Here is a 13552-nt window from a genome sequence, read left to right as displayed (position 1 = left end):
TTCACTACGCATACAGTATTTTTTGTTTGTTTCAATTTCATTTCATCATTTTTGATTAGATATGGTCACATCATAATTTATGGAATTAAAAAATATAAAAAAAATTATGAAGAAGAATTTTTTCATTGTATTTTTTATTCCCTGCTATTTTTTTATTGATCAAGGGAAATTTTATTGAGTACAATATATTGTAAAACTATACACAATTATACACACGTATTATAGAGCTAGCTGCTAGACTATAATATTTGTTTTTTTTTGTTTATTAATTTTTGGGTTTCCCTTTGTAATAAGGGTGACATATTTATAGGGTTATTCCTACTTTCATATATACATTTGGAATTTTTAAATTTCCTTTTTCATTATTTTCAAATTTTTTCCTTACTATTATAATTTAATATTGTTGTTGTATAACCTTCTTATATGACTATTAAAATGGAATATTAAAATGAACACCTGAAAGATATCAATATATTACAAGGTGTTTTATTGGATATTGACTTAGATAAAGGAAAAATTCATAATGTTAATATTTAAAAACAGGTCCTATTTTAAATTATAGTAATATTTTGGAAAGGAAACGATTACAATATACAAAGTTATATACACAAATTAAATATGCGATTCGAAGAATTTGAAAAGATGGAACAGATCATGTTTTATTCAAGTTTATAAATTAAGTGTATTTAAATTTATGTATATATTATATGAGTGTGTGTTGAATTGTTAATTAATTGTGTTTCGAATTATGAAAATATTATAATTAAATGTTAATTTTCAGCTACAGTTAATGGTGGGTTTTCATTATTTATTTTGAATTTTTAATTGTCTTCAACTAAAACAAATAACTTGAATTTGCTTGATTTTAATAATAAAGTTAAAAAAAGTTGGCATTAATTGCGATAAAATACGGCCGAAGGGGTACGAAGTTATTCGGTTGATAATAACTTCGGTGGATATTTTTTGTAACATACTTTTTAAGGACCGAGTGCCTGCGTATAATAGTATAACAAAATATGTAAATTTACTATAAATTCGTATAAAAGATGGTGAACCTTGTAAGGAATATACTCTTTCGAATAATATGAGTTCTTTCCGATCAATATCACTCTGGCGACATACCTTTCAGAATAACCCAGTAATTTCCGTGTTCTGTTTTCTGCATAAATGAGCAATGGCTTCCTCAACATTTTGCGGTTTATTAAACTGGCCCGACTAGTTGGGAATTTATTCAGACAATATACATTTTTAAATTCTTAAAGAGATTTCAATTTGTTATTCTCTTCTTCTTTTCTCAATTAGTTTACTATCAAAATTCTACCGTCAGATGGCATCATAGTGATAAAAGAAAAACAAATATAAAATAAATATAAATACATAAGTTTTTTTTTGTTCTATGGCATCCTGACGCACATCCTAATTATAAAAGATTGAAGTAGTTATATATGAGCTCAAATATCGAAAACGGTATGGAATCAAATTTTTGGGAATTTCTAAAAATACTTGAACGATTTTAACAACAGACTCTTAAAGAATATTTTAAAGAGCCTACTGCTGCTGCTCGTTCATAATTTCTTTTCTATTATTAAAATTTTTTGTTTTGAAAACACCTAAAAACAAAAGCAAAAAATTTATTTTTAAAATTATTTTTTATTTATTTTTCTTTCATATTTATTTTTGTGCAAAAATAACAATTTTTTTTTAGTGAAACATAAAAATTATTTCCGATATTGTTTACAGACATACCGTTGCCATTTTTTTTTTAAATATTATTTTATATGTGTATATTGGCATACACATCTCCTCTCCTATACATACATATGTGTATATCGATCCATTTATAAAATACCTACGTACTGATTTATAAATCGAATATAATATGGAAAATATTAGAAAAAAATTGCGTAAACAATAAATTAAAAAATGTAAAAATATACAATATGTTTTTTGTTTTCGATCTTTTTTGTTTTTGTATTTTCTTAAATGAAATTCATAATATTTTTAGGGTGATTCATAAAATTAATGTTTGTCTTAATTTGATTTTGTCATCTTTTTGAAAATATAATTCGAGAACTCTGTAATTATTTAACTCCTACAAACAAACGAAAGTTCGTAAATTGTATATGAAAAACACTTAGATTCTTTTAAGGCCAGAGAGAGTTAAACGAGAATGTAGAAAAGAGAAGACACAAAAGAGTAATATCTTCCACATCAAGAGAAGTAAAATTTTGTGATAATGACAGTGATAATGTCGAACTAGGCTTTTCCGAATGAAATATAAAATTTATTTCGCAACTGAACTAGAATTAGGTGGCAGTTTCACAATAATGTTTATTTTGGCGATACAATTTTCGATTCACAATACAAATTAGGGAAGTACAAGGATTTTCTAGTAGTAGATGAAATAGAAACGTCGGGAATATGAAATATGAAACACGGAAGAGGATCTTAAATTTACTTTTAAATTAACAACCTGTGATGGGTAAGCGGTAGCAAAAAAAAAAACCAAACTCGACATGCCGACAAAATTTCGACATGCCGACAAAATTTCGACATGCCGATAGAGAAACATACAATATATTTAATATTAGGAGATTTGACATGAGAGAGGAAGAATACTTCGTTTACTTTACTATTAACGAACTCTGGTGAGTAGAGAGGAAATCAAAAACTAAATAAATTTTCTTTAAGAGATGGCCCGAATATATATATATGATATTTTCGTTTTGGTTTATTAGTATATGAAAATGTTAATAAATTTAAATTAAAAATAATTTTTTTAAGTGAAATTTACAAATCCCCCATGCTGACAACAAATCATTTCTCTCTTTTATATATATTATCTGTTTTTTTTTTTTTTTTTTTTTTTTTGTTTATTTTTTATTATTTTCTCTCCGTTTTTTTTTATTATTAATAATTTTTTATTTTTATTGACTTTAATTAGTATTAGTGTTGAAGAATATTTTAATATTAATCGTTATATGGTTGTACTATGATGGGGCTGCTTATATAAAATGTATATTGCATATCTGAAATAATTTTATGCTCATGGGATATTAAAAGATAAATAATATAATATTATTTTCAGTCCTATCTTATGATAATTATGTGGCATGTAAATACCGAACGTGGATGCATGCATCTACATAAGTACACATAATATTAAATGAGTCTATAATATATAGTTGTATAAGAGTTTTAAATATAATTGAATCTCTCATCACATGCGATATAAACAAATTGCTTACATTATATGAATGTATGTTTTTGTTAAATGTTTAAAGTACCTTAATGTCAGTTTAAATGAATTGAAATTTCTTTTGTCACAAAATACGGATAACGAACGACACTTTATAAAAAAAAAAAAAAACAGAAATTAATTTCAAAAAAAAGAAGCAAAAATAACCGTATACATAAAGGGTTTTGTTTTTACTCGTATATTCACACAAACACTTGTACAATGTTGGCATCCATCTACACATCCATGTATGTTTATGAATTTATATGGTGTATTTTTAATAGGTATGTTGCCAAGCATAATTTAATGTGATACCATAATCAAGTGCACAAATAATAAAAACAAAATTTAAAAAAAAATCAAATGCAAAAGAGCAGAGAGCAAGGGAACTAGTTTAGCAGGCAAATTGTCTCATTACGAATTTATTTTATTACTTTGTGAATTATTTTCTGACACATTCTTTCTCTCCCACTCTCTTTACACTCATTTTGATTGTTTTTCTTTAATTTGATTTTTAATTCTTGATTTTATTGAATAATATTAATTTTATCTTATTTACCCATAAACATTAAATCTTGCTAAACTACATATATTAATTATTATAAGCTAAATTAATTATGGATTTAATAAAATTATTGTTATTGTGCACAATTGCGCATACTTTAAGATGATTTCCGAAAAAATAAAGAGGATAATTTTGAAAAAATTGAGACAAATGAGAAACAATTTGTTTTCCAGTATAAATGCATTATACTTTTAATAATGAAGCGTTCAGATCGACTTCAAAATCGTGGAGTCAAAAGTTTTAAGGCTCTAATTTCAATGTTCAAATCAAAAATTGATAATTAAAAAAATTTTTTTAAAGTTCATGTAGTAGGAATTAGAATCGGAGTCACAATCCGAATCGTTGCCAAATTAAAACAAAGTTAGAGTCGAGGTGGAATTTGAATGACAAAGAAGAATCGAATTCCCGATTCAGGCCGAGATAAGATTCGTAGCCGGAGTTACGGTAGAAATTGAAATTCGAGTCGTTGTCAAAGCAGAAATTACGGCTTAACTGAACTAGTAGTAACCAAATTTAGAATCCAAGTCACTGTCGAAATCGGGTTTGAGAAAATTTGGAATGTTCGGAATTTTAGTTCGCTGCCAAATTTTAAATTAAAAAAAAATAGGATTTAGGGTTCGAATCAGATTGGAAAAATTTGCTGTTTTCTTAAAATCGTAGTAATTTCTAGCAATATAAAATAAGTCAAAAACACATTAATAAAAGTGATATTGTGTATTTAAAATTAGTATCTAGTAAGTAAAGAACAATTAAATGCTATCAACTTTTTTTTTTAGATTTGTGTAAGAATTTCATTTAAGTTCTGTTAAGAGGAGCATAAATAAAACCATTAAAGAAGTGAGTGGAAAGTGATTTATTTATGTTATTATTTTTTTCTTTTATTTTCGAATTCAGAAAAATTCGTTCCCCTCTTATTTATGGTGGTATGTAAAGCAGTTTTTTTCAGTATATGTGAGTTGAATACAATCAGATCGTGTTTTTTTTTCTCTTGTTCTTAATAACCATAAAAAAAATAACTACTGTACTTAAGAAATCTATTTAAATGATCGTATATAATTGGAGAAAAGGTGCTCCTACATTTCAGTTTTTGTGTTTTCAAAAAACGAAATAAAATGTAAGCGATAAAAAAAAAATTACCTTTTGCATCAGTAGTCCAAAAATATAAAAAAAAATTAACTGTCAGAGCAGAGCAGTACAAAAAAAAAAGCCTATGATAAAGAGCCGTTTTGTATGATGACGACGTCGACAACAACGCTGATGCTTTTGACCATCTTTAATGGGGTTTCATGATGGCTTTTCAAGGAATAAATAATTATAGTTAACGTTTTTTTTTTTATTTCACTAATATCGGCTGCGTGTTACTGGTTTTAAATTTTATTTTATTATAAGTATGTAGGAGTTAATGTGCGTGTGTTTGAATATAAAATAATTTTATTTTTATTTCATCTTCCGATTTTAAGTTTTTTTTTTCTTTCTTTCATTCTTTTATTATCAAATGAAAAAAAAAATGTTTTAATGATAACTTAAATTTCCATGAAAAAAAAGTGTTATAAACTTCTAATGTTCTGGAATAGTCAAATTCTTAGAAAGTTAAATAATATTTTAAGTGTTGCCGATTTTGTACATTGAAATTTTGAATGAAAAATTTTGGGGCTCAGACAGATATGCAATTTTCAGTTTTGCAACTGTTTGATTGCTTATTTGCATTCTAGAGGTTTACATTCAAGCGGACACACCTGCAACTATGTGATGGCACACAATTAGACAGTCAAATAGTTTGCAATTTTTTACAGTTTTTAGTTAACGTAATAGATTTGAATTGATCTATTTGCAACAGTTTAGCTGCTTAGATAGGCGCGCAACCTTTTCACTATAAAGCAGTAATTAAAAAACTAAAAATTGCTTGTCTACCTTAGCTCTTAGAGTAATCGATCAATTCTAAAAGGAAAATGAATTAAACTTTTCGAACACTTCGAACACAATTACAAAATTATTAATAAAGTCGTTAATATTTCAAAGTGTGATTAAAATTTTTCTCTTGACTCGTAAAATATTTTATTTAATTTGCTAAATTTTTAAAAACAAGAGTGAAAAGGTACTGAAAATGAGAAGGAATACGGAAAGAGAGAGCGTGACAATTTTAGAAAATTTGTAGAATATAGAATAGAAAATTAAAGTGAGGAATTTTGTGACTAGCAAATGTGAAATAAAGTGAAATGCATTGCAAGTGATCCAATTAGTGTTTTACCTGGACAATTTATTCGATTTCTAAAGCTCTTGCTTGACATATTAATTTTTTCTGCGTTCTCAAAAAATTGCGTCAACTCTGAGATGTTTTTTAAAATTTTTGAATTGCAAATTTTTATTTTTACAAACCACAGCATTTCTTCTTCTCATCCACTACACATTATGCTTCCGTGGCTTCAAATATCTTTTGAATTTTTTAGTTTTATACAACAAACATTTGACCAAATCTAATAATCCCATTTTAAAAATTTGCTGTAAAATTAAACATATAAAATAAATTAATAAAATTTTAGATGAAAATACAATAGAGGAGAAGAGCTGAAAGCAAAAAAAGAAGTTGTCGGATTGGGAAAGTGATGAATTTCAGTGAATTGAAAACTAACAACAAAAAAAAAACTTGAATTCAGAAGTGGATTTAAAGAATCGTAAAAAATAAAACTACAAAAAAAAAATTCCAAGAATACAAAGAAAATAAAAAAGAAAACTTTAATTAAATTTGAATACAAAAAAAAAAACACTTTTCAATGATTGATAATATCACCATATTTAGGCCTAGAACCCTCCATATTGAAATGGAAAATTGAAAAAATGAAAAAACAAAATTTTTAGTAAAAAATCAAAAATTTTTTTAAATTGAAAATTGTGGGGATTTCTCGGATATAGAGAATAATAGTGGTTACCATCCATCCATCTTCAAGTGATTTCAAACCTCATGAAAAAAAAAAAGAATATTTAAAGCTATTAACCTTTTTTTTTGAAAGAAGGAGCGGCCCTTTTTACTATTATTATTTTTTTCAAAGTGGAATGCTTACGTTTGTTGCGGTTGTTACAAGGTTTTACGAAATGCACTTTGTACTGTGCATAATGCATTGAAGATTAGAACATTAAAACCATTTTAATTTTTCTTTCTTTTTTAATTAAAATTATACCTTAAAATTTAAAAATAGGTAAATGGAGGCAGAAAAAATTCAGAGATAGAAAAAACATAATAAACTAAAAAAAAAATTTAGAAAAATTTAAAGAATTAAAATCGTGAAATAATTTAATGTCTCTCTCGCCTGTATTCTATCAAAAGATTGATTACTTTTAATTGAAAATTTTAATTGTGAATTTCTGACAAATCAGAGAAAAAATGGTTATGAATATTTGATGCTTATAGACTCAATAAAACTTAAATATACTAACTAGCCCTTGTATAAGTACACTTAAATGTTATGAAGTCTGATTTTGGCACATTACACTCGTTAATTACTGAAATACTTCCTGATTATTAGTTATAAAAACACAACATAAGTCCCCATTGGGGCGCCTAAAAAATCTTGAACAATTGCACAGACTTGCATGTGTCTGCATCACAAGGACTATAAGGACCTGTCCAACTGCAGCAATGGAGATGATTTTGAGACTAACAGCCTTACACCTTATTTCCGAGATAAGGTCTAGAAGAAATGGAGTCGGAATAATCGGTGCAAGAAAAGATGGGAATCGAGAAGGTTCAGCTCCTGGAAATTCCTAGGGACTATATGGTAAGGGGGTACAGTTTCGAGAAAAACTTTACTTCGTTGCTAAGCAATAGAAGGGACTGAAAGCGTGACTTTTCAAATTGCCCAGTGGAATCACACACCATCAAGTGGTACACTGACGAGTGCGGAGGCATTTGGGCCAAGAACCCAATTCTCTGAACTTATGGGAACTTGTTTGAGCGTGTTTCAGATCGAGTTGGATACTATTGAATTGTACGTGCGGTTCAACCTGGAAATATTATGATTCCGTCAGATGGTTGTTCGCTCCAATCGCACGCTAAACTCATTTTCGGTATCCTCCGCGACAGTATGAAGTTGTCTTGAGAAGCTCAATGAATTGGGTAGGTGCAACCGTTTTACTTTGTGGTGAATGCCGGGCCATGCGGACATAGAAGCAAAAGAAGCAACGGACGCGGTGGTGAGGTGAGGGGTAACTTTTCTCTCTGTGGCTCGGAGCCTTTCTGCGGAATTCGACCACATACTCTTTATTGGGAATTAAGAAAAAGCGGTACAATAGATTCTTATACTCGGTCGCGCACACTAACAGTGTGCACTGTTATCGCTGTAGTACAAATTTACAACATTAACATTCATAATTGCGATCACATCTGTATGCAATTTAATTCATCAAAACACCTATATGTAAATCTTAACGCTAAGATTTACAGTTGAAAGCTTTCCTTTTTGTCTTATTACACAACATTTAAAAAAAAAAACAAATCTGATAACTACCGAATTTAAAATTTGAAAAAAAAAAATTTTCCCACATTTCTTTTACAGAAAAAAATCATTAACATATCAATTTTCAAATAAAGAAATATTACATACCTACATATATGTATAACAAATTTTTCCAAAAAAGAAGACTAAAGACTCAAAAGCGGTTACAAATTTTTCGTATCCTACAAAATAAGAAATTGAATCCTTTTTTTTTCCTCATTCTGTTACATTATTTTTCGCCTAATGATTCCTTGAAAATACAAAAAAAAACCCAGAATTAAAAAATTCTTATGCATCATTTCTCCTTTATCGTTTCTTTGTTAATAAACACAGAGAGAAAACATACTAAGAACGAAAAAGTAACAAGAAACTCCTTTTTTTTTAACAATCTGTTCCATAAAACAAAAAATTCCATTGAAAATATTGAAAAAAAATCAAAAAGAATAACAATAAAAGCAGAAAAATTAAATTCATATTTCCTGCAACATTACACATGATGATCCCAAAAATTAAAATAATCTTCATCCTTCTTTTAAAATTTTAATGTGCATACAAAAAAAAAAAAAAATACGCACAAGTATGAATGTGTGTAAACAACACTGTACTAAAGAACTAAACATTAATCTTCTAAAATAGGGCAAAAAATAAGAAAAATAGAAAAAAATGAGTGAAAAAAAAGGACTTCTTCTTGCATACCTACATGGTCTTCTTCTTCTTTTTTTATTATTTTTCTTCTAAAACACATAATTTCTTTGATATAATGATCGTCGTCATCAGGAGCAAAAAAAAATCATATAAAAAAAATTTTTAAATCCGGACAAAAATTTTCATGGTTCCCACACTTTTCGTCTTTTTTATTTTATTTTTGTTTTGTTCCCTCCTTGAACAACGGTTTCATATAATACCCACTGATATAAGTAGAATATTAAAAACATTTAATTAATTGTATACTCTCTCTTTCTCTCTTTTGCATTCTCTTATCATATTTTTCATCACTCTGTTCTAAACAAAATGCAGTAGTTTCTCTCTATGCGCTTATATATTTTATACATGTATGTATGTATGGAGGCATAATATGAACCTGACCAGACAGAAATTTCACATTCTTTTTATGTAATAAAACCAAATAATAAAAATGAATTCGGATTAACAATGAAACTTTCTAATGTAGCACATTTCCTTGGAGTAGACGAAAATGCTTTACAGTTTGTTATTTTTGCGTTTTATTGCGAAAATCTTAACTCGAATACGGTTTCGGCTTGTAATAATTATTGCCTATTTTAAAATTGGGAATTTAAAAAATGTTTGCGATTTTGATGAAAGTAATAAAAAATTACCATTTTTGAGGTTTGGAGTGGTTTTCCCGCAAAGATTTTTGTATTTTAAAAACTGTAAACATACGCAAACGGACGAACGAACAAAATTAAACCAAATGAAATAGACTAAAAAAATAACTAAATCTTCTAGATATTATTAAGTACGACGAAATTTATTATAGAGGATTCCGTTTTCTTTTATATACACACACTTGCTACATATCATATACATACATACTTATATCTACACAATGTATGTATGTTCCGCCTGCTATTTCTGATATTTCTATAATCATACATAATATGCAATCATACATGTACATACATGTAATCATACATGCATGAAATAATATCACAGAAGCCTTACAGCTATTTATAATAGCAATAACAAACATAAATAACAACAATAAATAAATAATAAAAAAATTTTTTTTTTAATATCCTTAAAGTGCAGGTAGAAAAATTCTTAAAATTTAATATAATCATGCACATATGCGTATGTTAGACCTAAAATTTTGAGGTCAAAGTCATTTAAAAAAAAAAATTATTTATAAACCAAATTGTATGTAATTTTTTATATCCCATACATCCTTACATTTAATGCACATATTTACACATTTGGAAGACAACAAAACAAAACAAAACAAAAAAAACACTATTAAAACTAACGAATTTAATAAAATGCCTTTAAGGAATTTCTCGATGAAATTAATAATGAAAACGAAAAAATCCAAAACTGAGAAGTGAAAAAAGGAAAACATTTTTTTTTTCTCCTAAATATTTCACGTAAAAAAGAACAACGAAAGGGCAACAAAAAAATTAAAGAAATATCAACATTGCCACCAACACCAAAACAAAAAACCGAACTCAAAAATAAATGATCCCGAAAAATCACTTGAGTTGAAATATTTTCGAACACGAAAAATAGCAACAACAATAATATACGAAGGGTAAATATGACAAAAAAGAAAGAAAGGGAAGAAATTCAAAAACGATCAGACATCATTATTTGCTTTCTATATACCCATGTTATTACTGTACGCACACAAACATGAAACGCACACAACTTGAACAAAAGAATGAATTAATAAAATCACAAAAATAAATAAGAAGTGAAAACAAAAATAAAAAAAAAAATTGTTGCTCTTTATTTATTTGATTAGGATATTTTGGTCACCCTCGCTCTACATTTTTACATACATTATTTTTTTTAGGTACACATGTTGTATTTGAAGTGTTGCTGTCGAAATGCAATTGGAATTGTAACAAAGAGTCTTGAAATTTATTGAACCCTAATATTTCTGCGGCTTTTATATTGGCATATCAATAGATGCATCAAACAATGCTCAAACATGTTCGATTTAGTTTGATTTAAAAACAAAAGTTTGATGTATCAAAATTATTATTTTGTTTTTAATGCAGCTATTAAAAATCGTCGACAAACAAATATAGGCGGAGCACTAGTTGGGAACTTTCCCTCGAATTGGATCTGGGCAATCATAACTCCCAAAAAATGATCAAACTGACTAGTTTTGCTTTATCGTGTTTACTTGACTACATTCTGGGAAGGAATGCACTTCTACTTGATTGAGAATTACTAAATTGATTATATTGTAATGAACTTTTTAAATTTACTTTAAATTTTTTCATAATTTTGGTAACACTTAAACGTATTCACTCGTAAACAGACATAAAACTAATTTAAAAACTGTATGCATGGGAAAGGAAATTAGAAAACTAGCGCAGAAAATGTTAGACACTAACAGAAATTTTTAAATGTAAAGATATTTATTAAGGAGTCATATCAATCAATTCTCAAGAAAAAGTAAAGATAAGAAAAAAAGGAGGAAGGGATCAACAATAAAAAAAAACTCACTTTCAGTCAGACATGCAATTTCTAATTTTGCAATTAAGCAACTAAACTATTGCGTCAATTCAAATCGATTGCGTTAATTAAAATTCAATTTGTAAAAATTGTTTCAGTTCTTAATTAAATGCAATCATACAGCTTGCATGTGTATGGAATGCTATAAATAAGCAATTAAACAGTTATGACGTAAATCGATCATTTGATAACTTTTAAAATTCAGAATTATTACCTAAGGAACAGAGTAGATTTGATCCTAGCCATCCTTTTGATGTCCTAGAACTCAATTTTAATATTTTTATGAAAATTCCATTTTTAAATTATAATTGTGGAGGAGTGAAAGATTGTTATCGTTAGAAGTAAACAAAAATTCGAAAAATCCTTGCATGTTGGAATTTTGAACACAAAAAAAAAAAACAACAAAAAAAAAGAGAAGTGAGTTTTTTTTATTGTTGATCCCTTCCTCCTTTTTTTTCTTGTTATTTTTTAAATTAATTCTTTAAAATCTAGAATTAATGCACAAACATTTTAAAATATTTTATAAATTATTTTTTCTTTGAAATAGAAAGAAATCTTAATACTTTTGTTATTTTCGAAAAGTTTATGAAATTATTGAAGGAGCAGTTAAAGGTGTTATTATGCCGTCTTCTTTTCAACAATTTTTTATTGTTGTCTTTATTTTTTATTTTGATAAAATGGAAAAAGAGGAGTTACACGATACGTTTTCGATTTCTTAAAATGTAATCAAAAATAACGTTCTATTAAACAAAACTGTTATACTAAAGAGTAGTTTTTTTTTTTAAATAACTTTAATATTAATGAATATAATAGGAATAATAAAAAAAGGGATGATTTAATTCTAAAATAAACGTTAAGGATTTAGGAAAAAAATAAAACTATTATTTTGTTAGAAGGAAATAAAGGATTCTCAAGCAATTACATTTTTTTAGGATTTTAAACGATCGAAGCGCAATTTTAACAAAGTATTCCGATTGTTTTCAATAAATATTTTATTGAATCGCTATACAACGGATATAAATGCTTGTCTAGATTAGTAAGGTGATTCGAAAATTTCTAAAAATTTAAAATATTGTCTGTACTTATAGGAATATTCATAATTTTGTTAAAATAGAGTAGTCTCCGCTCTATATTTCACGCGTAATCATTTAAGTCGAAGTAATATCGTAAAATCTATCTGATTTTACGATATTACTTCGACGAAACAATTTGGTTAATTATGTGACTTGATCAATGCACTTGTCAAAATCAAAGTATAAGATATGTTCAGCTGTTTCTTCCATCATAATGTGGACTGGAAATAAGTCCATGAATTTTCATATACGAACTTGTCTGGCGGTATTATTCTAGATTTAAACATGTATGGAAAACTTCCCTAAATATCGGGACATTCAAATTCTCTTTGCAGTATTGTATCAAAGGTAAAAACAGATGCCTCTTTCACCACTTTAAATCTAAGGGTTCACAATTCAATTTATTTTGTCTCAACTCTTTCATTCAATTTTCAATTTTATTTAACTTTTTAATGGAGAACAAAAAGTAGAATGGAAACGTTCCTTATGTAATAAATTCAATTATGATCGTATATTATCGTATCGTATGTGCTATTATATTGAGGGAAATTAAGTTTAATGTTTATAAGGGCTTGATATTACCTCCAATATTCAAAATCATTACAAAGGTATATAATTCAACTCTCAATATTATCAATCATCCTTACGATCATGTTTTCGAAATTCGAAAAGATTATGTATAAGAAAATGCCATAAAGATTTTTAAAATCTCCTAAAATCATAGTTTCTAAATTCATGAAAGAAACCAAAAAAACATTCATTTGTATGCACTAACATTTAAGTTACTGAATTAATGGGAAACTAAGTCTTACACTCCAAATGCAGTATTCCGATATTTAATCATTTAACGGGATTAAAGGGTTCCTAAAAAAAAGAAGAACAATTAATAGATTTCAAATATTGAATGCCTCCTAACGTCAATGCTGGGGTGTAATTTACTTATGCACCTTCCTCTACAAAGAAACAATAGTTAAACTACATCCTT

This window comes from Condylostylus longicornis, unplaced genomic scaffold (assembly GCF_029603195.1).
Source record: "Condylostylus longicornis isolate FDR11 unplaced genomic scaffold, ASM2960319v2 ptg000079l, whole genome shotgun sequence".
NCBI lineage: Eukaryota > Metazoa > Arthropoda > Insecta > Diptera > Dolichopodidae > Condylostylus > Condylostylus longicornis.
The sequence above is the reverse complement of the archived record's forward strand: the minus strand, read 5'-3'. Positions refer to the sequence as shown.